Consider the following 26765-nt stretch of genomic DNA (forward strand, 5'->3'; position numbering starts at 1 on the left):
GTGTCACCCAGGGTTTGAAAAATTCACACCCTTGAAAAGTACAGGAACATCTATACTACAAGTTGATCTACATTAGGTTGACTTACAGTCAACTGCCCTAACTACTCCAGTGTGGCTGATGTCCACAACACCTTCTTTCTGTTGGTGGAGTGTAACCTCACCAACGGTACGTCTAAACTATACTAATCTTTTGAAAGAGGATATGCAAATTCCATGGTAACGTGCATATCTTCTTCCAATTGCATTTTTGAAAGAGGATTTTTCAAAAATAAAAGTAGCCTGGACGCAGTTTTTTCGAAAAAAATCCTTTTCGGAAAACACTCTTCCTAAAAGAAGGAGGTTGACGTGGGGTGTTTTTTTGAAAAAAGGTTTTTTTCTGAAAAAACTGCGTCCAGACTATTTTCAGTTTCAAAAGATACTCTTTCAAAAATGCGATCGGAAGAAGATATGCAAATTCTCTTGGCTCCATACAACTCTTTACCAGAAGCCCAGCTGCTTTACCAGGCTCTTGCCTCTCAGCCAGAAGCAACAGAAAACAGACACCCAGGCTTCTCACCTCTCAGAGTAGCTGGACAGGTGTATCCCCACTAGCGTGAGGAGCTAGAAGCAACCTAGATGTTGCTACCCAGCTTTCTTGTCAATTTCACAATTCTAACATGAAGCCATGAAATTGACAAAACATCCAGTGTATATAATGCAGTGTCTACACAGATAGTGAATCTCCCTAACTTCACTGACATAAGCACTGCACTTCTTGTCCAAGTGGAGTTATATCCACGTAGCATAACATTTACATTGGCAGGACATGGGTATACTGTGTAGTGTACAGGCATAATTTTGTCACAATGACCTAACTGTGACGTGTAGATCAGACCATACTTAAACCAAACCTAAGCCCCTGGTACAGACGCTGCTTGATTATCACAAGAATTCTATCCCCTTTCAAGGGGATGGATTTACTACAGTGAAAGAAAAACCCTTCTGTCACTGTAGCAAGTAGCTACACTACAGTACTACGGCACAGCATTTGAAGATTTAGGTAATATTTGTAACATTCTATGAGCTCTTTGGATTTGGTGGGGAGGGGGGCTGAACAGTGTTATTTAAGTCCAAAGTACTTAGGTGCATGTGATATCTTGACGTGGCAAATAAAGTTGTGTGAAGACTGTTACTCCTGCTCTGTTTTAGGTTCTACAAAGTATCACAGAAATCCAGACTCAACTCTTGGCAGGTAAAAACCCTTTCAGTTCCAATTTTATAAAGTAATATTGTCTCTGGTTAGTACTTTTTCATACTTTTAAAAGTTTATTATGTGCGCAATAAAGTAATATATGTTCACCAAAATAATCTGGTTTAATCACAAATGGTAAAATTTGCTTTCATATTTAGCAAAGAGGAAAAATTATCTCCGTGCATTTTTCTATCATGGAGGACAGGGAGGAAGGACCCCAAAATACAAATGGAAATGTCCAATAGAGGTGTTGGCCTTCCACACTACACCTGATGAAGCAGCAGGAGAGGAGGTTGAGAAGTGTAGCCAACAATAGTTTACAGACGGTATGATTCTACCATCTGCTATGGCTAGACATGCAGAGGATACTTACATAAATGACTCTGTTTAATATGGGATTCAAAAATTCATTGCCCTGCACAAGACCAGTCCCAACAGTTGTATATTTAGAAGCTTCAGGGGGTAGCCGAGTTAATCTGTACAGGATAAACTTAAACAAAAACTGGTCTGGTAGCACTTTATAGACTAACAAAACATATAGATGGTATCATGAGCTTTCGTGGGCATAGCCCACTTCTTCAGATGACCAGAGAAGTGGACTGTGCCCATGAAAGCTCATGATAGCATCTGTATGTTTTGTTAGTCTATATAAAGTGCTACCAGACCAGTTTTTGTTTAAATTGTATATTTGACAGGCTGAAAGGAATAACTGAGAAATATATGTACAGGCAGTCCCCGGGTTACGTACAAGATAGGGACTGTAGGTTTGTTCTTAAGTTGAATCTGTATGTAAGTCGGAACTGGCGTCCAGATTCAGCCGCTGCTGAAACTGATCAGTTTCAACAGCGGCTGAATCTGGATGCCAGTTCCGACTTACATACAGATTCAACTTAAGAACCCCAGGCATCCCCAAGTCAGCTGCTGCTGAAACTGATCAGCAGCTGATTCCAGGAAGCCCGGGGCAGGGGCTTCCTGTAGTCAGCCACTGGTCAGTTTCAGCAGCAGCTGACTTGGGAACACCTAGGGCAGAGCATCTGGGGTGCTGCTGGGTTGGTCCAGTAGCGCTACCGCTCCTCAGCGCTACTGGACCAACCCAGCAGCACCCAAGCTGCTCCGCCCCAGGCGTCCTGATTCAGCCGCTGCTGAAACTGGCCAGCAGTGGCTGAATCAGGACGCCTGGGGCAGAGCAGCTGGGGTGCTGCCGGGTTGGTCCAGTAGCGCCCAGAGCGGTGCTACGGGACCAACCGGCAGCGCCCCAGCTGCTCTGCCCCAGGCGTCCGGAGCAAAGCCACGGAGCACGGGGGCAGCGGGACAGCCCAGACGCGCCGTGGCTGTCCTGCTGCCCTCAGGCTCCGCGGCTTTGCTCTGCTTTGCTCCCCGTCTCCCTGGTCTGCAGACCAGGGAGACGGGAAGCAAAGCAGAGCAAAGCCGCGGAGCACGGGGGCAGCATCTGGGCTGTCCGCGTGCTCCGCCGCTTTGCTTCCTCTCCCTGGTCTGCTGGAGACCAGGGAGACACGGGGACTGCCTGTATAGAAAAAACTGACTACTGTTCAATTAGAGAGCTTCATTTTCCAAGCAAAAATATGAATCTTCCCTTCAGTTTGATATGACATTAGCAAAGCTACATTATTTGTGGCACTAATAATATAGGAACATTAATGAGGTGTTAGCTATAAGTGACAAAGTAGTTTAAAGACAAAATATAAACTCAAAACAGTTTATGAAGTCATGTCTTTCAAATGCAGGTCAATGGGGACCAGAGGTCAGGGACAAATTTCTGTCGGAAATTATTCCTGGGCCCTGAAATTTGGGAAAAAAAGTCCATGTTCAAACAAATGCACTCTCCCCATCTACCTCCCGAGCCCTCACGATCAAATCCTTTAAATCTACAAGCAAGGTTTGGCTTGGTTCATGGCCATTCTCACCACTTTGCTGGTTCAATGAACCTGGAAATTGAGTAAGATCTCATTCCTATTGCAAAAACAGAACTGGAAAACAAATTTCCCTTTTTAAGTCTAAGGTATAATTATGAGAGCCAAAATATAAAACAGAGCTGTTTCCCAGTAACTGGAGGAATTGCACTACAGAAAGTATTCATATAGAAGTCCACTACTTGCCAAAGTCAGACAGAAATAGCAACTATAAGAAAATAGTTTTCTCTACCTGAACTAGATGGATCTTAGCAGACATGCAGCCTCTCTCCAAGAAACTAAGACTAGCTTCTGCTGAGCTGAAACTCAAGAGACATATTTGATATGCCATGCTAATTAATTACACAGATTAAATACTGTGCAAGTCTCCCCCCAATAAACACCACTCAAATGCAATAAATCCCAGAAGAGCAATCTAATAAAGTTTGCCAATACAGGCAGTCCCCAACTTACGCAGATCCGACTTACATCGGATCCGCACTTACGAACGGGGCTTTCTCGCCCCGGAGGTCGAGGTGGCGGATTGCTACCTGCGAGCTCCGAGGCGAGAAAGCCCCATTCGTAAGCTGCTCCCGGTGCCCCTGGTCTGCTGGAGACCGTCTCCAGCAGACCAGGGGCACCGGGACTGAAGCCGCAGCCGCGGCGGGGTCCCGCGCCTCTGAGACTTTGCCGTTGCCGCTGCGGCTCTGCTCCCCGTGTCCCTGGTCTGCAGACCAGGCTTTTGTTGTGGACCCTGGGGCAGAGCAGCTGGGGCGCTGCCAATTGGTCCTGCAGCGCCGCTCTGGGCACTACTGGACCAACCCGGCAGCACCCCAGCTGCTCTGCCCCAGGTCCTGATTCAGCCGCTGCTGGTCAGTTTCAGCAGTGGCTGAATCAGGACGCCTGGGGCAGAGCAGCTGGGGTGCTGCTGGGTTGGTCCAGTAGCACCAAGGAGCAAGGAGCGGTGCTACTGGAGCAACCCAGCAGCACCCCGGCTGCTCTGCCCCAGGCGTCCCCAAATCAGCCGCTGCTGAAACTGACCAGCGCTGACTACAGGAAGCCCGAGGCAGAGTTGCTCTGCCCCAGGCAGAGTTGCTCTGCCCCAGGCTTCCTGGAATCAGCCGCTGATCAGTTTCAGCAGCAGCTGACTTGGGGACGCTTGGGGTTCTTAAGTTGAATCTGTATGTAAGTCAGAACTGGCGGTCAGTTTCAGCAGCGGCTGAATCTGGACGCCAGTTCCGACTTACATACAGATTCAACTTAAGAACAAACCTACAGTCCCTATTTTGTACGTAACCCGGGGACTGCCTGTATACCAAAAAAAAAAGGGGGGGGGGGGAGAGAAGGAGAAGATTGCAGAAAGCTACTATAGGCCACTCATACATATATGAACAATATTTAGGGAAACCACTGTTGGTCATGGGTGCAACTGGAATTGAAACCAAGCTTAAGTTTCAATACTTTTGCTGACAAGTCAAAAAAACCTCTCATGATTTAACAGAGATAATTATGGGAAGCAATCATCTTTCATTATGGGTCAATACCTAACACAGTGAAGCCCAAGGTCAGGTGTGTGGAACCTCAAGCCCGGGAGCCCCTAGCTTGCCTGGATCCCGTCCCCAAAGCTCAGGGCCTCCTCCCCCAAGCATTGGGGAGTCGGCACTGCCACTCCAGCCCCTTCTCTGCCTCACTGCAGGAGTGGGACACTCAAAATCTACTAGCCTGGGCCCCCTAGACTCTGGTATGGGAGGGTATTGCAGGGAGTGTCTTTCTCCTTCTCAGTCAGGGGGTTCTGATTTTTTGTGGGTCAGTGGCCTCCGTTCCAAAAAAAGGTTCCCCACCCTTGCCCAAGATACTACCACAATACAAATAACAGTGACTAAACAAAGAGGAAAGGAACATACTGCTGTTATCACAAATGTAACATCACTACCAACACACACAGCTACACATTCACAAAAATACTACCACCTCTAGCACTCAATCAGAAATGTTAATTGTAAGTCAACATTTCAGGTCCATTATTAGACAATATTCCCATAAGTCAGTCAATGGGAGCTTTGTCAGAGAAAGGAGCTCAAGAATGGGGCCTTATTTTTAAATATGTTTCAGAGTTTATATACAGCATAAGGGTATGGATTTAAGTTGTTCTATAAAGCAGAAGCTTTGCTCTCTGGAACAGCCTTGTGCACTACTCATCTAACTGAAACGGTTTCAGCCTTTCCTTCAGCAAAGATCAACTTACAATAGTTTTGAGCTGTTCCAGAAATATAACTGATTTAAGTGGTTCTAAACTATTAAAATTGTTGCATTTAATTTTAACATATAATTTGAAAGTGTATTTATTCAGCTAACTTTTTGCCCTACTCCTGAGACTAAATTCACCACAGAGTAGAGAAATTTTACCACTTCATAAATATCTTGTTAACAGCTAAACTATGACCTAGGCAGGATACTTCATCACAAAACAGAACATTAAATCAACTGAACTCATTTTTTAAAGAGGCAATGTAAACCATAGGCCTTGCACAGTGAAAAAAGAATCCCCTATAGAGGGAGGAATGATGACTAAGTAGTAAAAATGAAAGCACTGGCCTTTTACCCTTGGGACTTATGGTTCCATTGCAAATTATGTTTTTAAATTAAAGACATTTGGTAGTCTCATGTAGGAGTCCATTTTGAACATTCATTCAAATCATAAAAACCACCACACGTTTCAGTATAACTTGGCAGTCCCTTTACAGAAGAGCCCAGATCTGACCTAACTGATTCAGAATTGCCAAAGACAGTGGCCTTGCTAGTTCAAAGATCAAAGTCACTGGGAGAAAAGTATGAAGAAACTTGCACAGACTATTATATGTACTAAAAGGAGAAGAGAGTTCACAATTTCCACTTTTTCATAAACAACCGTATTAATTCACAGCAAAAAAAAAAAAGTTGACTTCTCTCAAAAGGGTTAAGGGCCAAGCCCATTATTTTCATTGTAGCATGGAACCCTCATAATAAGACTGAAGAATTCATCTTTCCATCACTGTTTCAACTATAACCATCTCCCAGCTGTTCAGTGACTTGAAGTGCCTACCCATCACAAGAACCAACACTGCAAATGGACAGGTAAACCAAGAACTACAATTCCACTGTCTTCTTATCTTTATGGTAGGGCCCACACTGATGAAGAAGCATATATTAACGTGTACTCTTGACTGTAGCAAATTAGAAGCTAAAGCTAGGAGACGGGGGTAAAGGGTTAGAGTGAAATTGAGAGTGGGCAGAGAAAATGGGCATACATAATAAGGTGGAAATAGAAAATATGTGAAGAGAAGGGAGAAGTTAGAATGAAGGAACAGAATGTGTAAAAATGGGGATTAAACAAGATTGACAGGGAAGGAGAGAAAGCATGATGTGTGGCAAACATTTATGAAATGCATATAGTCTAGTATTAAATGGTTTTAATTTAACTTTGAACATTTAGTCAGTCTGTGGACTCAAGTTTACAATGATAATGAAGTTACATATTCTGAGCTATGCAGTAATGCTAATTAACCACATGATTATGTCACATACTTAACCACACAAAATTAAGGATTTCTAAACCCTTTTTATCCCACAGCAGAGAGGAAAAAGAAAGCATAAACCACTAAGGACTGTGGTTAATCCCTTAAAATGTTGCAAACATGCATTTCTTTAAAAAAAAAAAATTGAGACCAAATTTTGAAAAAGAAATGACAGTAAACCTCATCACAACCCAGAAAAAAAAATGTGCAAAACCTTTACCATTTAGTTCTGCCTCACTTCTGCCTTGCAAAACAATTAATTTCCTTCTCTTGTTAAAAACTATGATAATATACTGTGCTTTATTACAGAAAGGGAAATAGTTTAATCAGAATTCACAGGCACATAGAGTTAAGGGTTCCAGATTAATGAGAGTTTCTACTGTAGTGTGAATTTATGCCCTTGGGACCAGGCTGTGACACTTAGGTCCTGGCTTGTACTGAGGGATAGTGTAGAGCAGCGTTTCCCAAACTATAGGCCCGGTACCAGGCCGCGGGGAAAAAAATACCGGGCCTCAGCATGGCTGCCAGGGTGTCCCGGACTGTCCGTGCAGTGCCGGGTCCCCCAAGCCCTCAGCAGGCTGGGCGGATGCAGTCGTATGTTTCAGGCTCCCGGCAGAGGCAGAGTGAGGGTTACCAGGTGAGCTCTTATTGCTGGCTGTGGAGGAGGGAGAGGGGGTTGGATATGGGCCGCAGGGAAGCAGGGTCAGGGCAGTGGAGCTGCCCGGGGGAGATAGGGAGGGGAACTGGCCGTCAGAAGCAGGGCTGGCTGGGGGGGGGGGGGGGGGCGGGGAGCAGTGGGGCTGGCTGGGGAACCGGCCGTTGGAAGCAGAGCTGGCGGGGGCAGCAGGGCTTGCCAGGAGAGATCGAGAGAGAATCGGCTGGTGGGGACAGCGGGGCTGGCCCAGGCCGGGGCAGGGGGAGAAGGGAATCGGCCAGCGGGGAGTGGGACAGTTCAGGGTGCACGCAGATCCTGAATAAAAATGTAAAAGCAGTGCCTTTTAAATATCCCCACTGCTGACAGCGAGGTTTAAAGGCACTACAATGTGTCAGAATGGAGAGAACTTGGTGCATTCACCATCCGGAATGAGACTATGGATAAAAAATTCCAAAGATGGAGTCAGCTTTCTGAAAATAAATGAGCCCCTTTTCAATAAATGATGTAGTGGTGCGGGGTTTTATTGGATTACAGTCGATTTTTCCAATTCATATTCCCTTAACTTGCTGGTAAGAATGTTGTGGGTGGCCGTATCAAAAGCTTTGCTAAAGATGGCCCTGTGGGCTTTGGGAGGACCAAAAATAACATATTTGCAGATTCGTCATTTGCTTAATGAATATGCAAATGAATTCTACCGGTCCTCCAAAAGCTCATGAATGGATTTACTGATCCCTGTGTCAAAAAGTTTGGGAACCCCTGGTGTAGAGCAAAGTTATCCCAAAGTTAGCTGAGGGGCAGATTGGTCCTAAGGAGGAACAATCCCTCCCCTATCTCTGTGGCACACAATGGGAGCATTCAGCCTGCAAAGTCTGTATATTCCCTGTTACCTAAAGGGTGGGGGTGGCTTCCTACAAACAGGAGGGAGGGGTGCACAGTTGAATAATGGAAGGAGAGGTGCAGACAGATATCAGTTCTTCAGAGTCTCATCTTAAGTCTTTAGCTGTTATGGTTACCAAAACAAAACAAAAAAGCAACTTCAGATTGTTAAGCAAGTGTAACAGTTGCAAAGATGCTTTACTGAGACTGCAGAGAGCCTCAAAGAGTTTATAGCTCTGAGATATAAACTGCCCCTCCATCTCAATGGATGGTAATCCTCCAGCAGTGGTTCCCAAACTTTTCGGCATCACGCCCCCTTTTTGATTTTTGAGAAACCCTCCCAAAAAAATAGCAGCAAAACTTGGGGTGGGATTGACAGGGTGTATGGGGCTCAATAGCCTTGCTCCCCTCCCTGGAATTTCTTTGCACCACCCCACTTTGGGAACCCATGCTCCAGAGTAATCTGAACCTCCAGGAGTGCACAGAGTGTAGTCCTTGAGCTCTCTGAAGTTCTCCGACATATTCCTTATTGTTGGGGCACAATGTTAAAAAGAAAGAATCAGTCCTAAAACTTTTCACTTTTTCCCCTACATAAGGACCAGGGCAGACTGGTCCTTGATTTATAAGATAACATTCAAAATTATTTCTGTATGGCAAACTCATTGCCTACTTTTGATGTAGATTTAACATATCTACACCTCAATGAAGTGTGCAAGTTTTCTTCAAAAAAATGATACTATCAGATATATTTCAGAATAGGTAAAACACAAGACAGACACGTTTTTCTTCTGAATTTTTTAGAAACTCATGCATTCTGTCTGCAACAGCAGTTACTACACATTCCCCATTCTATAAAATTGTTCATTCATCTGTATGTCATTTCTAACTTTGTGAATGATTCCCAGAATCCTTCTGTCCAATTATGGCACCTATTAAAATGTTTTAATATAAAGAAATAAGCTGTGATCATATCTTCAATATAGTTGAATATTTTTACAAAACCTTCCATCTGTATGTTCTGAAATTTTTAAAAAATAAGTCATGAAACTAGATAGTAGACATGCTTAATGAATCAGGATTTAAAAGATTCAATAAACCTTCTACAGCACTATGCTGACAAAAATAAGACAGGATAAATGAGAGAGCTTCAGTCGATTCTACAAGTTGGAAAAGTATCCAAAAATTCACATATGAATACCCAACCAAGTCTGCAAAACAGGGTTACAATTCTAGCAATAACAGACACAGTCTTTCAAGACAGCTAATATTGCTTCTGGCCTGGCTGGAAATACCTCAAGATTATTCACCCCTGCAGCATTAAATTGCTTCCAGACAGAACTAGGAAGTGGAGTTATAAAAAAATTAAAACTGCAAAATTATCTTCAAATAGGTTTGGTTCAGATCCTGCTCAAGCTTGTAATTTTATCCAAGCCAGATCACTTATCCCTATGCACAGGATTTTGGTCAAAGAGAGGAGCATTTATGATCAGGCACCACAGTAATCTCAGAATATTTTAATTTTTCAAGGAGGGCTCAAACAGTGTCAACTTCAGCTACCAGGGTTCCCAGGGTACTCTAGATGATATCTATTTCCTGTTCCTCAGTCAAGGTATTTTCCACAAGGTTAATATGTTTGTAGCTTGTCAAAAGATTCTTTTTGTTTCTTTAACTTTATTTTAAAACAACCCTTCAAAATGATGCATCTGTGGTCTACATCAGAAGTTCTCAGACTTCATTGCACTGAACTCTGAGCCTATCTGAACCCCACAACCCCAGGTGCAGGGGGGAGAGAGGACAAAGCAGGAGCCCAAAGGAATTCAGTCTTGGGCAGGAGGCCTGTAACCTGAGCTCCACTATCCAGAGCTAAAGCCAGAGCCCCACTGCCCTTGATTGGAGGGAGAGGGCCTCAGAGTTCAGCCCTGGGCCCAGCAAGTCTAAGACAGCCCTGGTGACACCATTAATCCTGGGGGAATTCTACAATTGTTATATTTGGAGACACAGCAAAATTTCAGAATTCCCCCAGGACTAACCCAATGGATGACCCTCCCTCCCCAACTCATAATTTGAGAACCAGTGGTCTACATCACTTCTTTCAAACACAGAGTCCTAATATTTATGAGATAATTATGGACAGATAATTTGAATTCACATTTACCCTAATATATACTTCAACTCCTCAGTTATATTTAAATTACAAAATTAACATTTTAGTAGGAAAGTATAAACTGTGTGTAACTTCTTAGTTTTAGTTCATATGGGGTTTATGTCCTAACAATTAGGGCAGAAGAGTCTCCTACCTGACACATTCAGTTTAAAAATAATTCATTTTTACCTGCTGTAATGCAAGGCTTTGGATGAAGGTCCTAAAACTGAACTAAGCAGCATTTGTGGATCTCCCTGCCAGACGTGAGAAACCCCAGGTGGCTCCCCACACACGTACCCCTCTTCTCTCCGAGCTAAGAGCAGAGGCAAGAAGCCCTACACACTCACTACCATCTGGGAGCACAGAGGAAAGTAGCCCCGGTGGGCAGATAAGCACCAGTGGAGAGCTACCTAGAGCTGAGAGTCCTGGCTTTCAGTCCCCTCACTGTCCCTCTTGAGTCGGCGGAAGTGCTCTTGATAAAGGATATACCCACCAACAGAAGGAAAGTAGTGTTAGACGTCAGCCATCACTGCAGTTAATCTGGTGGCTGAGAGTATATCCAGTAGAGACTGGCATGAAACTGTAGTGTAGACACAGTTTAAAGCTAGTATTTCTTGAGTATAAATAAGTGACTCTTCAATATAAATAATTAAAGGGACTAGGGATACCCTAGTATCCATTTGAATTTAAAAAATATTTTTATGACAGTCCATGAAAGAGGATATTAAAGATATAGGGAGACAGACATGAGAATTTGTGACTTTATTTAATCTCTCTAATGAATCAAAATTACCGTGCTCCTCAAATGGCAGAATAATGTTAGGAAGTTACAAATTCGTAAACATTATTTTAACAGAAAAACCTCAAAAGAAGAAATTCTATAATTTTTTTTCTTTTGAATTATCTGAAAATATAGCCCTATCAATAGTATCAGAAGATAAAAAGAATTTCTGACTGGCACATCCTTTCACAGACACAGTATTAACATAAGAGTAAATAATTTTAAAATTATTGGAATCTCATGCCAACTAACCTAAGTGTACAGGAGAGACTATCTTACAGGTGTTGGGGTGGTACAGGAAATTCTCTACATATTAGACAGGAATGCCCAAAGGTAGTAAAATTTTAGAAACAAATAATTACACTATATTCAAAGATTACAGGTCATGGCCTTCCCTCTTGAGCCACTGATATTACATTTGCATGTCCCAAATGAGAAAATACAAATTTTAGAAAAATAAATGAATGAAACAATTTACTGGTGGCAGCCAGATGTGCAAGTGCTGACTGCTAAAAGAGGAAGGAAGTACCTAGTTTAAAAATGCAGAGTGGCAGGGGGAAACTAGCATAACAGACTTAATAAGGAAATTATATTTCCCCATACATTATTCTTCATCAATCCTTAAAATTTCTTAGGAAATAAAATCAAATCCTTATTTCATATACTGAACAGTATAGATCAAGAAATTATAAATATCTGACAAAGTTCTGTTGTGCAGTATTATGTGGTCTTATTTCAAACAGTAGGATTTTTTGATATTCTGATTTGGATGAATTTTGGAGACACATTATTGTATTACTGAAGCATTTTCAGGAGGTGTGACAGAAAGTTGAAGAAAAAGAGGGCTCATACTGTCTTTTTTGTTTGCATGCTACTTTATGGTTGAGCATTTTAATGTGTAGATACACAACTCTGGTGTGTGCTTATGTTGATTATTAACAGATTAATATATTACATATGTAGATATATGTAAACAGACACTGTTCCCATGTTGCTATCAAGTACATACACATAATACAAACATCTTTGTCTACAAGTGCCCCTTTCTTCATATTCGTCCTTATTGATTTACGTTAAAACAAGGAAATATGAACCTTGGCCTAAGCTTTTTCCTGAGTTAAATTGCTCCAAAGGTTTTCTATGCTGGACCTCTCTCTGTCCCTGAATGCTTAATCCACTAAGAAACACTGAAGCCCTTTTTCTATACCTGATTTGGTGCTAATGAAACCTGCCTGGTCTGGCTGTCAGTTGAGTCAGCAAAATAATTTTCTGAGACTCTCTCCAAAAAGAAACCTTGTTAAAATGTCCTAAGTTGTGTGTCTGTGTTGTGACTGAAATTTATTTTTCTTTAAAATAAAATGTAAGAGGAGAATATATGTATTTGGCTAGTAAAAGCAATATTGGTATTGTATTAGGAAGTGAGCCTAAGACATAAGTCCTTGTATCAAAGGTCTAGAAGGAGGCAGAAGGACCTGCTCAAAGAATCTGGCAAGAACAGATATTGTTGGTATTGAAAAAGAACACATATCTCTATACAATTACACTTTAAATGTTTTTCTTAGAAAACTTGAATTTAAATCAATTATATCTTTTACTCCAATCTAAACAAAAGTGATAATGAATAATCTTTACAATGTTAAAATATAATATCCTTTAGTTCAGTTTATGATTCAGTTCAACAGTTAAAAGTATGTTGTGTTGAAAAGCTAGTTTGGATTAATTGAGTGTGAAGACTAACTTGTAGCAGAACCATGACTGAATTTATCTTTTCTTTATACAGCAAAGTCAAGTCATTCTAGCTAAATACACAAAAGTATAGAAAAATAATGTTAAGGCATTAAGCCGGCAAAAGCAAGGAAAATCAGTTAAAGAAGCCACTTTATCCTTGAAATGCTTACCAGATGAGCTCCTAATGAACCGCCTAAAACAATTTTAAACAGGACAAGGAGTAGTGACCTAAAGTTATGGGAGAAAAAGTTTAGGCTGTATGTACATTAGGGAAAGTTTTTAACAGTCAGAGCAATTGGAAGCCAGAGATCTAAGTTCAGTGAGGGTTCATATTCTACCTAGGGAGATCTAACACAGATTAATATGAAAGACCAGAAGGGACCATTAGGTCATCTAGTCTGACTTTCAGTACTGTATCTCACAGGACATGAAATTTCACCCAGATACTTTATATTAAGCCTTTCATTTTCAGAGGGTGTGAGAAAAGTTGAAGAAGAAAGACTAAAGCATTTCAGTCCTCCTGTGCTTAACTGTATGCTATAGGCCAGTTGTCTCCAATCTTTGTACACCCAAAATGACTTTTTAAATGACAGAATAAGCCAAGATCTACTGCCACATCCTTCCTCCAAGACCCCACCCCGCCCTGCCCTCTCTATTCTCCTCCTCTCCATCACTTGCTATCCCCAACCCTTATACTGCTGCTTTTTGTCCCTCCAATTCTTCTGTAGAAAGACGTTTTTCCAACATTTGGCCTGTCTAGACTGGACCGAATGTCAGAAAAAACCCTTCTTTTCGAAGCCCCCTTATTCCTCATGGAAAGAGGAATACAGGGGTTACCAGTTTGCTCTTCCACTAAAAAAAAGCAGAAGAACAAACGCATCCCTGGATGCAGAAGAGTTTTTCTGGGATATCTCTGGAATCCTGAAAAACGCCTGCAGTCTAGCTGTACCCTCGCTCGGTTGAGACAGGATGTATAGGCTCTGGGGTGGGAATGAGGGATTTGGGTGTGGGAAGGCGTGAGAGGTGCAAGTTCTGGGAGGAAATCTGGATGCAGGAAGAGGTGGAGAAGGGGACATTGGCTCGGGGAGGGAGCTCCAGGCTGGGGAGTGTTGGGGTCAGATGGAGGGTTGGGGTACTAAGCAAGCCACAGGCTTGTGGATGTGATGGTTCAGGAATTTGGGTTGGAGTAGGTGAGGGGCCCAGGGCAGGGGGTTCCAGTGTATGATAGGCTCAGATCTACGGTCTGGGGGAAAAGGGGGGTGCAGGAGAGTTATGATGCTGTGGCCAGATGGGGGCTTGGCCCCAGTTGGGGGTTTGTTGGTGAGGCTTCATTTTTAAATAAAATACTATGTCAAACACAAAAAATTTCTGCATTGTTTTTATTCATGAGAAGGGTGGGGAACCTGTTTTGAGTCAGGCGTCACTGACCCACAGAAAAGGTAGGTGGGGTCACACAAGTGAGATGCAAAAAAAACTCCTCCAAAAACCCCCAAGCCTCACTAATGTGGCCCCAAGTGTGCTGGTGGAAGCAGGGGACATGGTACTGGGGAAGGGTGCTAGGACAGGGTGCCAGTGGGGGCAGGGTTCTGTAACAGGGGGCAGGGTTCTATGGCTGGGGGCAGGGGAGAGGGAACAGGGTGACAAGAGGGCAAGAGACAGGGTTCGGCAAGAGACAGGGTGCCAGTGGGAGAAAGGAGACAGAGTACCAGTGGGGACAGGGTTCGGTGGCAGGGGAGAAGAGACAGGGTGCCGAGAGGGCAGGGGACAGGGTTCTGCGGCAGGGGACAGGGTGCCAGTGGGGACAGAGCAGGGAAGCCCCCACACACCCCCCCTCCGGGCCTGACTCCCTCCCCTGCAGAGGAAGGAAGCCCCGGGGCCGGCGTGAGCCTCCTGAGGAGCAGGGAAGCCCCCGCGCACACCCGCTCCCCCCGCTGAGAAGGGAAGTCCCAGCACACACCTCTGGGGATTCCCCCGGTAAGCTCCTGGCTGGGGCAAGGAAGCAGCCAGCACATTTCTGGAACCCCAGCAGGAAGCCACCACTACCTCCATTGTCGCTGGAGGTAGGTAGTGGGGCTTCTTGGGGGTAGAGGAAATGGGGGGACCGGAACGCCTCACAATCGACTGGTCAAGGCCTTGCGATTGAGCAGTCAATCGCGATCGACAACGGGTTGGTGACCACAGCTATAGGAAGAGAGTAGAAGAGGCCCAAGGCCCACCAACGCCTGAAGCCTGTACAATGGGAATGAACTGATTAGATGAGATATGCCCAGCAGATTCCTGCTGGCAAATCACGTGCTACGCACCAGAAAAAGTCAAAAAACAAAAAAAATCCCAAAACCCATATAGGTGAGAGAGCTTCCGAAAAGTTCTTTACAGGTCTTATGAGACCTTATTTATCATCAGTGCTTTCACGGGCTGGCAGTAGGCTGTGTCTGTATAATCTATAGTATCTTTCAAAAGATGGTTTCAAAGAACACAACCTAATTACTGATTGGGTAATATTAAGTGTAGGAACCAAAGGACTCTGTGGACACAAAGATACTTAGGCTCAGCTTGGCAATATCTTAACTTTTAGGTGCTCTTACCTTGCCATCATCCTAGTGCAGAGGTTCTCAAAGTGCAGTCTGTGCCTCCCAGGTGGTCGAACACAGCCCCTCCCTTCCCCCCCCCCAGCTCAGGCATGTGAGGTTTGGGGAGGCAGAGGCACAGCATGGCATAGGGACTGGGGCAGCCCGGCAAGCAGAGTGGGCAGCATGACCCTGCGCTGGCCTCTGCATCCCTGGGGCTGCCCCTGCCCAGCGTAGGCATGCAGCTCCAAAGAGCTAACAGGTTAATACCCCTCCCATACAGGCTCTTGCCCGTGCTACGGAAGGGGCTCGGGCTGTTCCATAGAACTGAAGCGAGGCTGGGCGGCTAGTCACAAGCTGATGCCGCCTCCGTGGGGGGCATGCAGGGGTGGAGTGCCCTTTCCCCAGTGCCCTGTGCACCCAGCCAGGCTGAAGGCAGCCCCAGGCTCCGCCTGCCCCAGCCCCGGAGCCGCAGCCTGCAGGTAAGGGGCAAGCTGTGGGCAAAGGGCTGGTTCAGGTAGAAAAGTGGCTCTCCAGCCCCCTCCCCACCACTGCCGCCCTTTCTCGCCCCAGCAGTACTCCCAGGGGTTGGGGGGGGAGGCTGCAAGTCCCAGTGCAGCTGCCCTGCCGATGCATGCACTGAGGGGAACAGGGATGTGGGGGCAGGAAGGGGATGAAGGAGGATGCAGGGCCAGGGGCTGCACTGACGGAGGATGGGGCGAAGGGGGGGGGGATATCATGGGGCTGAGGGGAAGGAGGCTGGAACAGAGGGAGGATAGGGGAGGGGGGAAGATTCAATTTTCCTTTGCAGAAGCTGCACTCTCCTTTACTCCCCACTTCTTTGTCTCCCATCCCCCGTCACAGCAGGAGCCTCTTTGCACCTTATCATTATGTGTGAAGGAGAATTTCAGCCTGTTTGCAGGCGCTGCGGGAAAGCTGGCAGGTCTGTACATTGTTCAATAATCTGTAGCCCCCCCCCCCCCCCCCTTGGCATTAAAGCTGGGACATTTGCTCCCCTGCAGGTCTCCAGCACAGTAAATACTTTTAATGCCAGTACATATTTCTGCTGGCAGCTCAGACCCTCATTTGGTATCTCCCCCAGAGCTCTAAGCTGTGTCTGTCAGGGGATCATTGCTTTTCATGGATCGGTCTCCTCCAGCCCCTGTTCTCTTCCCTCAGTTACTGACAACACCTCATTGGGATTGCCAGAAAACAAGCCGGGCTGAGAGACCTCTCCCCTCCATGATACTGAATATTTGTTGGCTTAGGATTTTTAAGATAAATAGCTGCTTCAACATCTACATCTATAAGTGAAGCAAATGTTCTTCTTTTTCTCTTAGTTTCAGAGCCATATAGGTGCAATAAGAACCACAAATCTCCATCATAACCCAGAAAGGCACCAGTGTTCATTCCCCTTGCACACATGGGAGCACAATAATCAACCAGCCAAAAGGGTTTTGATGTGCAGCCGCATTCTCACCCTCTCACCTTTTCTGTGTTACTCCCCCAACACCCTTCCGCCCCCAAAATCGTTCTCATTCCCCAACCCCACACGCTCTCCTGCCGCCAAACTCCCTTCCAGACCCTACCTCCTCACCTCCTCTTGCACCCCACTTCCTGCCCAGATCCTGCACCCTCATCTCTATCCTACTTGCTGGCAGCCCTGTCCCATACACTGAGCCTCTCATTTTTGTCCCCACCCCAGAACCTAAGGGGGTCCCCAAAATCCACTACCTCCGGAACCCCAGAAAAGTAAATCTGGCCTAGGGGAAGCCCTGAACTTTAGTCCTCCCTGACCCTTCCCCTCACTCCATGGGGCTGGAGCGCAACAAGAGTGAGATGTCTCACTTAGGGGCCACATCAGTGAGGGTTAGGGGTTTTTGGAGGAGTTTTTTCGCTTCTCACTTGTGTGGTTCCCAACTGATTTTTCTGTGGGTCAGTGGCCACCAAACCAAAAAAAAGTGTCGTTCCCCCCGCCATAAATAAAGAAAACATGGGAACCTGGTATGTTGGACATAAATTAATATTTTACTTTATTTAAAATAAAGTTTGATTAACATGAGAAAGTTAAAATGCTTAATCATTTCAATTAAACTATTCTCCCTAGCTGCAGCCCTAGCAAAATGGCTCAGGCATAATTATATAATTAACAGTGAGTTTACATTAGGAACTGGTGGTCCACAGAAAGGTTTGCATTGAGCCAGGTGGTCCACAGGCCAAAAAGTTTGAGAACCACTGTCCTAGTGGAATCTCCTGTTGAAAGTTTTCCTCTTTGTATTGAATATTCACTAGAGCAGGGACTTGAGCTGGACTTTCCCATGTCCTAGGGGAGTTCCTTAAATACTAGAATATCAAGAGATGCTGTCTCTGTTCCAGCCCACCCACCCAAATATTTTGCTATTTTGTACAAAGTGGACCTGTTTCAATAGGAGAGAGCTCTGCTACAAAGCACCCCATAGGTCAGTCAGCTAAGAAGTGGAAGTACCTGGGTTCAAGCACCTTCTCCAAATCAAGCAGAATGGGGATTTGAACCCAGGTCTCCTGCACTATGGGAAAGTACTGGAATGACTGGGGGGAGACATGTGAGTTTGACTCCTTTGGCTGTGGTTTGTGCTCTGAATCTAGTCTTTCACTTTCACTGGGTTCTAAGCATAAGTTAGGCACCGGGCACCAGGGGTTAAGCAGATGAATTCATGCCCATTGGCAGAAAGATGGGAATTTTTGGCACTTAAAGGGTTACACAGTATCTGAGTATCTAATTACTTAACTTAGGTGCCTACAGTAACAGCCATCTAAATGCTTTGCAGATTTAGTCCAAGGATTTTAAAGCATGGAAAGCATATCCACTCAAAAGATTAGGATCCCCTAGCGTACCAAGATAACCTCAGAGCAACTCTTTGGAAATGCAGTATGACCTTGGTAATACTGCAGTTGTCACCTACGTGGTAAAAACTTCATGTCATATGTCATGCAAAATATGACTAAATCAGGGAAAGATAATATAATACCTAAAGGGATTGATTAGGGATGTAAATACTAGGGATGTTAACTATCAGGTATTTGTGTAAAGAGGCAGCGGGGGGGGGGGGCGGGGGGGAGGAAGCAGCTCCACGGGAGCCAGTATTCATGGGTAGCCGGCTTGAAAACTGCTTCCCGCCTGCACCGGCTCCCATCTGCCTTCTCCCCTTTATCAGAGGCAGCAGCACATGAGGGAGGGGGGCAGGTGGCTCCCTCCTGCCCCATCCCATCCCATCCTGCTGCCTCTGTGGGAGGTGAGCGGGGGTGGAGGGGAAAGAGGGAGATGGCTCCATAGAAGCCAGCACAAGCAGAGAGCAGACTTAAAAGCCAGCTCCTGCCTCCCCCATCCCTTGCTGCGGCTGGTACAGAGGCAGTGGGGGGGAGGGGGGAATTGTTTGCAGTTGATAGGATTAACTGATAAGCCCAACTATTGGTTAATTGTGTAAATGACTACACATTGACATTCCTAGTAAACACCCAGGCTAGTTAAAGTAGCTGTGCAAGAGAGCGTCTACACTGGCATGTGCTTTTGCGCAAGAGCATCCTTGCCAGTGTAGACACTCTCTTGCGCAAGAAAGCTCTGATGGCCATTTTAACCATAGGGCTTTCTTGTGCAAGAAATTCATGTTGCCTGTCTACACTGGCCTCTTGCACAAGAATAGTTGCGCAAAAGGGCTTATTCCTGAGCGGGATTATTCCAGAGTCCTGGCACAAGAAGCCCTGATTTCATACATTAGAAGTCAGTTTACTTGCACAAGAACATGCGGCCAGTGTAGACAGTCAGCAAGTTTTTGCACAAGAGCGGTCAGTGTAGACATAGCCCCAGTTAAAAAGTTAAACAATACGTTTGACTGGTTAACCATGGAGGGCTAGGGGCCCATGAACAGGAGTGGCCTGCTCCAGCCAGGCTACTGGCAAGCAGGTTAGCATGCCAGTAAGACTAATGTTTACCATTTAACTGGTTAACCTTTTACATCTCTATTGAGAATAATACTTTATTTTTTTCAGTCTGCATTTAATATAGATTAACGCAAGGGTTAAATTAATGTCCTTTTCAGGTGGATATGGTGTAATCTTTCCCTAATAATTATATGCATTGGTTCTCCCCTCTAAAACTAGAATACCCAGTATAATTCAACTGGAAATGAATTGCTTCTGGGTTCTAACTTATCTATAACCACTAGGGGGAAAAAAAGATGAGCCTTGCTGTAAACATTACAAAAAGGCAACAAAACATTAAGGTATATAAAGAATGGGCTAGAAAATAAGTACTATAGATCTATAATATTTTATAAATCAATGTCACTTTCACCTGGAATATCATCATAGTTCTAAAGGCAATCCCATCTCAAAAAAAAAAAAAAAAGTCTAAAACTATTGGCCAGATTGATTAGTGAAATGGAAGGACTTCCACAAAGAATATGAAAAAGATTGGAATTATTAAATTTAGAGAGCAGACAAATGTAATGAAAGGTAGGTATAGCGAAAGTAAAGCAGTTGCAGTTGTTCAGCCTTTTCTAATACAAGAACTAAGTTTTAAATCTAACAGTAATGTTTTTACGTGATCTGTAATTGTGGCAGTTTCTCAGAGACATATTAAGGGCACAAGTGTAGGAATTATGACACAAGACCTCCCCCCTCCCACATACACCCACCGCTCACCCCAACCTGTGAATTAACCAGGAGATCTTGAATTATATTTTTAAAAGGCCTACAAAGAATAGAAACTAGGTCAAATTGCAAAGAATGGATATAAACAAATAAACACAGGTATGTAAGGGCAAAATCAGAAAGACCAAGGCACAAAACAAGTTTAAACTAGCTAGAGACATAAACAGTAACAAGAAAACATTCTATATAAACATTAGAAGCAAGAGGAAGACCAAGGACAAGGTAGGCCTGTTATTAAATGAAGAGGGCAAAACAAAAACAAACAAACAAAATGTGGAAATGGCGAAGGTGCTTAATGACTTTTTATTTCAGTTTTCACCACGAAAGTTGGTGGTGACTGGATGCCAACATATTGAATACCAGTGAAAATGGGATAGGTTAAGAAAAAAAATAGGGAAAGAACAAGTTAAAAATTATTTAGACAAGTTAGATGTCTTCAAGTCATCAGGGCCTGATGAAATGCATTCTAGAATATTAAAGGGACTGACTAAGGAGATATCCCAGCCATTGGCTATTATCTTTGAAAAGTCACGTAAGATGGGAGAGATTCCAGAAGACTGGAAAAGGACAAATATAGTGCCCATCTATAAAAAGGGAAATAAGGAGAACCCAGGAAATTACAGACCAGTCATCTTAACTTCCGTACCAGGAAAGATAATAGACCAAATAATTAAGTAATTCATTTGCAAACATCAAGAACAGGCCTGAGCAAAATACAGCCAGCAGATCTGGCCCTCATATGCAGCACGGAGTCCCAGGCAGGCTCCCCTGCTTGCCCCACAACCTCACTTATCACTCAGAAAAGTGGGAGCTCTGCTATTTCTCTTTCAAAGCTGTGATCCTGGAGTGGAGGGAGGAGAGGCTTCAGGTGCTGTTCCCACCCCAAGCACAATCCCAATGGTCGGTTTCTGGCCAAAAATTGTTGCAAAATAAGCAAAACACTGTTGCAAAAAAGCAAAACATCATTCTGGGATAGGGATGTAAAATTGCGATTAATTGGCTATTCGAATGGTCATTGCAATTTGCATCAACTATTTGATTAGTCGATAAAGGCTCCTCTGCCTTTGAAGCGTAGCAACAGGCCCAGGGCTATTGCTACACTTCAAAGGAGAAAGCACTGCAGGGAGCACGGGGCCAGCAGGGGACTTAAGCTGGCTCCCGCTGGCCCTGTACTCCCTGTGGCATTTCAAAGCATCCCAGCTCACCCTGGGCTGCATGTGGCATTTCAAAGCAGCAGCGCTGCGGGGAGCCCTGGGTCAGGCCCCAGGCTGCACGCGGCGCTGCTACTTTGAAGCACTCTTTCTAATAGAGGCAGCAAGGTGTTGGGGGAGTGACTAGTCAACTAGCATGTCGACTATCCAATAAGCATTTGCTTATCGGATAGTCAACTAGTCGTTCACATCCCTATTCTGGGATATATTAGCAGGAGTGTTGTAAGCAAGAAACAAGTAGTAATTGTTCACTACTCCATGCTGATTAGGTCTCAAATGGAGTAGGTGTCCTTTTCTGGATGTCACATTTCAGGAAAGATGTAGAGAAACTGGAGAAGGTCCAAAGAAGAGCAACAAAAATCATTAAAATTCTAGAAAACATGACCTATGAAGCAAAAGTGAAAGAACTGGGTTTGTTTAGTATGGAAAAGAGAAGACTGAGAGGGGACATGATAATAGCTTTCAAGTACCTAAAAATTATTACTGGGAGAAGGGAGAAAAATTATTCTCGTTTATCTCTGATGATAGGACAAGAAGCAATGACCTTAAATTGCAGCAGGGGCGGTTTAGGTTGGACATTAGGAAAAACTTCCTAACTGTCAGGGTGGTTAAACACTGGAATAAATTGCCTACAGAGGAATTTATGGAATCTCCATCATTAGAAATTTTTTAAGAGCAGACTAGACACAAACTTGTCAGTGATGGTCTAGAAACGGTGCTTGGTCCTGGTAGGAGTGCAAGGGACTGGACCTGATGACCTCTTGGGTTCCTTCCAAGTTGATTCTAAGATTAACCTGTGGTACTCACTTCCACAGCATGGTAGTATTAATTTGTACTTAGCAGCAGACATTTATACAGGTGAGAACCTCCACAATTATATTAAACAGAATAAACCATTTTAGAAGAGATAGAAGCTAACTGCCTTGGGTGAGAAGGTCATTCCAAAACAGTCCACTCTAGAGCAGTAGTTCCCAACCGTCGGTCAGCAGACCAGTGCCGAGGCGCAAACTGCGGCACACTGCCAAGCCACACTCATGCCGGGTAGACACATACTGTCCCTTCCAATTCCGCTCCTGGGCCACAAGACAACACTGAGCCCCGCAGGCTGCCCCAAGCAGTGCTGTGGCTAGAACAGAGCCCCAGTGGCATCTGTCTCATTGCCCACTTCTCCCCCTCCACCGGACATGGAAGGAAGGTGCTGCTGTCCATGAGGAATGGAGGAGGTAGCCAAGCCTGAGCTGCCCTGGGCCAGGCAGAAGAGGGAGGCTGGGCACTGACTGGCAGGGAGAAGGGGACAGAATGGTGGTTAGAAGAAGCTTTGCTCTGGCACGTGTTATTGCGCTCCCGCCGCCCAGCTTCAGGGTGCTGATGGTGACGAACTGGCCGGAAACACCTGCATGGCAGGCATGGGGAGATGGGGCGGCCTCGCATGGTAGCTATTGCGCCAGCTGCGGCACTGCCGAGATAGTCAGTGTGTCTGACGGGGATCAAGGGGAAGCAAGGTGCCAAGGCCTAGCTTGTTTGGGGCCGGCAAGCCCTCTTCCCCAGAAACACTCATGCACCTGTGAACACCCTGTTGAAAGCAGTGCACAGCCTCATGCTAGCCCTTTCGGCAGCTTCCCCAGATGCTGCAGAAAGCAGTGCCAGGGTGGCTGAGAGTGGAAGCCGCCGGGCCCAGGGCTGAGCCATCCTTTGCGGGAGACGTTTTGGCAAACAGTAAATTTCCTGCCAAACTCGTCATTTGGGGGGCACCCAAACCTGTCACAAATGTTGGAGCGAAACAAACAAAACAATCAGCCCTAAAAACAAAGTGTTTGGCCGTGTTAAAATGATTCGGTATTGCAAGTGTTGAAACAAACTATTTTGACATCTCACCTTTGGTCAGTGTCTTCTGCAGATATCTGCAAACTCTCATCTATTGTGTGTGTACAGATGTGATGTAAAATAACATGTGGCCTCTTCAAATTAATTACCATAATGAATATGCAAATAAAATGTTACCAGTCCTCCAAAAGTTTGTGAATGGGTTTGCCAGTGTGCAGTATAAAAAGGTTGGGAACTACTGCTCTAATATCCTGCACCTTCCTGTGATTTCAGAGACAGGATACGAGGCTAAATGAACCACTGAATGCTCTGAATCAATCTGTCAATTCCTAATTTGGGCCTTTAATTGACTTTTTAAAGTTTGTAAGAATTACTGACATTATTCTCTCTTGGCACTTGTAATGGAAATAAGCTGTGTACCAGTACATGACAAGGTCATGTAAGAGACTGCATCAAATACCATGCTGGAGTCTAGATATGATAGGAATTGATAGATATAATCTTATTTAGTTTTGTGAAGCTAATGAAAAATAAGCTAATTATATCTGTCCAAACTGCTTAGATTTCCTTTTGTAGATGAATATATCATTAAAGAGAACTGTCTTCTAGAATGCTTGCAACACTACTAATATTGAGCCAACAGCTGAAAAGGTTTGCACAAAAGTAAATTGTTAGGGAACATTTAACTTCAAACTATTTACATGTTTAGAGGAAAGAATCTTTTTTAAGTTAAATTGTTATTTGTCCTAAATGACTATGCTGCAGGAGCCTGTAGTATTAGTAACAATAAAAACCAGGATTAAGAAACAATGCATGGTCTTTCAGTGCAGCAAAATCCTGTCATTCCTTTTCTTTGAAGCTTTAACTACTTTGTAGTCACTGGATTAGAAGACTTGAGTACTTGCATACTTTCCAGACATGCTGAGCCTAATGACAACTTCCTTTACAAAGTAACAGCCCCTGTGAAGATAAACAAGCCTAAATAGTAAGCCATCCTTTACACAGGGAGCACAGTTACAAGAATATTACAAACTAAATGAAATGTAAGCAGCATTTCTTCCCTGTTAAGAGAAACATCATACCACACTTCTACAAACATACTAAGCTGATGCATAACAATCATAGGTGACTTGCTTTATTTGATATGTGCTATGCACACAATTTACAAACTAAAAAGGGTACTCTGAAAAAAGAACTTGAGTACTGAGAAAGTTGTTTCCAACATATACAGATGCTAAATGCATCTGACAATCATTTTAACTGATTACAGTATTTCACTTGATAAAAGAGGTTCTGTGAATATACAGCCTGAAAAAAAACATGAACAAATCTTTACTTAAAATTCATGTAATTATCAAGGGAGTCTCAATGCATATTGCGACAAAACCCTTTAACACAAAACTCAAGTCATCTGAAGAAGTGGGCTGTGCCCACAAAAGCTCATGATACCATCTACATGTTTTGTTAGTCATAAAGTGCTACCAGACCATTTGGTTTTTTTAAGTTTATGCTAAGACTGTTAGTTTTGTAATTAATAAACAAGTACATTTCCATACAAATGACAATACTCAATACTATTAACACCTTGCCCAAAAGTGCAGTGAATTTAAAAAGAGATCATCTTTCCTGCAAACAACTGCAAGCTCACTAAATAGGATTAATTCACCCAGACTGTCAATCTACCTCTTTCTCCCCATGAAGTTGCATTTCTGTGCTGTTTACAGCAGAAAAAGAGATTATGAAGAAAAGCCTTTGTTATGGAATTGCTATTAACAAAATCAAGGCAATCGGGGGAGGAGGAGAAGTTTCAGTGGAACCTTATTTACCTTTTGACTCAAAAATAAACTGAACTGCTATACAACTGGCATTGTAATTATAACAAAAAAGACTTGTGTCATGTACATGGAAAAAAGCTCACCACAGACATGCCCTGTATTTAGTAAAATGTATTACAGTACTAATTGTATTAAGATTCTTCCAATTTTCAGAGCTGCATGGGAATTTTGCCAAATAACCTACATTGACTCATGGGGACTCTCTAGTCAAGGAAGGGAAGGGGTTAGTAGCTAAATCTATAGAACTTTAAAAATTCAAGGTTCTTACTACATCTAGTAATATATTCAAAGGCATTTAGATGTAATCTGCACTGTAACGACTTTAATAATGTTGTACTTAAAAGAAATGAATGTGTTCTCTTCATTAGTGGAGTTTTATAAAGCACCTACAGTTTTATAAAGCACAGTATTTGTAAAATCGTAACATATTTGAGTTTTGATTTTTCTACAAGTAGGTTTTTTGTTAATTGGGGAAAAATGTCCTGAGTCTTTCTAAGGCACATAAATGGTTATATAGATTCATTAAAATGTGCAGTTCTTGCATGTAACATTAAATAAATAACATTTTGATGGTTTGATATGCTGAACATTATTTAATAGTATAATACGTGTTTTGTTTATCTGAATTTACCACACTCTTCATGTTACTGCCTATGTACTTGACTATTCAATACAGGGAAACAAAAATGTGAGATTTATAAACCTAAATTCATATTCCTAAATATGAAGGAACCTAAATTCTGTATTTCTAGAATATGAAAGCTACCTGTGCTTCATCAGTTCTGGCAAACTGTCTTCCTAATTTTTACTGCATAATAACGTCTCATTGAGGAATAGGTCATGATTTGAATAAAATGTGTTTAAAATAATTATTGAAAAGATAAATATTATTTAGATTGTAGAAAACTAAAACATGATTTAAGCCTACTGTAAATGAACAACAAAAATAGGAATAAGAATAAAATACTCAATAGTACAAATCAGAATGGCATACGTCCTGATAAGAGTTCAGATTATACCTATTCTCTAATTACATACATACTAATTTATCAGATTACTTTATGTTTCAACCAACCTAGCTAAAGGAAAAGTAAACTGAGGAGGAAAACTCTCCCAACATTTTTAATTGCAGTTTTGGGATTTAATTCTATATTTAGGACCATTCAACCACAACCACTTTGTATTGCCTCTAAGGGAAACTACAGTAATAAAACTAGTTCTTTCTTTCTTTTTCTCTTCAGCATCTGAGGAAGAGAGTTGTAGCTCTCGAAATCTTATGCTCCAATACCCTAATAAATTTGTTAGTCTTTAAAGTGCCACCCAACTCCTTGTTGTTTTTGCTGAAACAGACTAACACAGCTACCTCTCTGAAAACTAGTATTGCATTACAATCTCAGAACAAAATTAAGACTGTGTATGCATAGTTTATATCATTTTACAGGGATTCCTTAGTATATTTTGTCTTATACTCATTGTTTTTTGTCCCCACAAAAAAGACATTCCAGTACTAACTCCCAGTAGAGACAACTGCTAGTCACAGGAGATGCAGAGAACTTACATCTGAGACTGTTTGTCTGTCTTTGTTTTTGCAGTCAATTATGCATAGCTGTGTCACTAGCAAACGTTATGTGACTACATCCTGGGAATAATCCTTAAGGGATCACCCATCAAAGACATCTGCAGGGGAGGAGGTGGGTTCTTCTGCCAGCACTTGAAGGGAAGGAGTGAAACGGGAATGCAAGATAATCAATGAATATGCAG

The 26765-nt window shown here is 43.4% G+C and overlaps 1 protein-coding gene and 1 long non-coding RNA gene across 3 annotated transcripts in view; one reads left to right on the forward strand and one right to left on the reverse strand.

Moving 5' to 3' along the window:
- Positions 1-26765, reverse strand: part of ROR2 (ROR family WNT receptor 2) — a 216744-nt gene that overhangs the window by 187175 nt on the left and 2804 nt on the right. The window lies entirely within an intron of this gene.
- LOC112547263 (uncharacterized) lies at positions 902-26726 on the forward strand. Its single transcript, XR_003090999.2, has 4 exons — positions 902-1039; positions 1189-1231; positions 6129-6255; positions 26597-26726. It is a non-coding gene; the product is annotated as an uncharacterized LOC112547263 (long non-coding RNA).

Source organism: Pelodiscus sinensis, chromosome 6, assembly GCF_052426305.1.
Source record: "Pelodiscus sinensis isolate ZL-2025 chromosome 6, ASM5242630v1, whole genome shotgun sequence".
Lineage (NCBI taxonomy): Eukaryota > Metazoa > Chordata > Testudines > Trionychidae > Pelodiscus > Pelodiscus sinensis.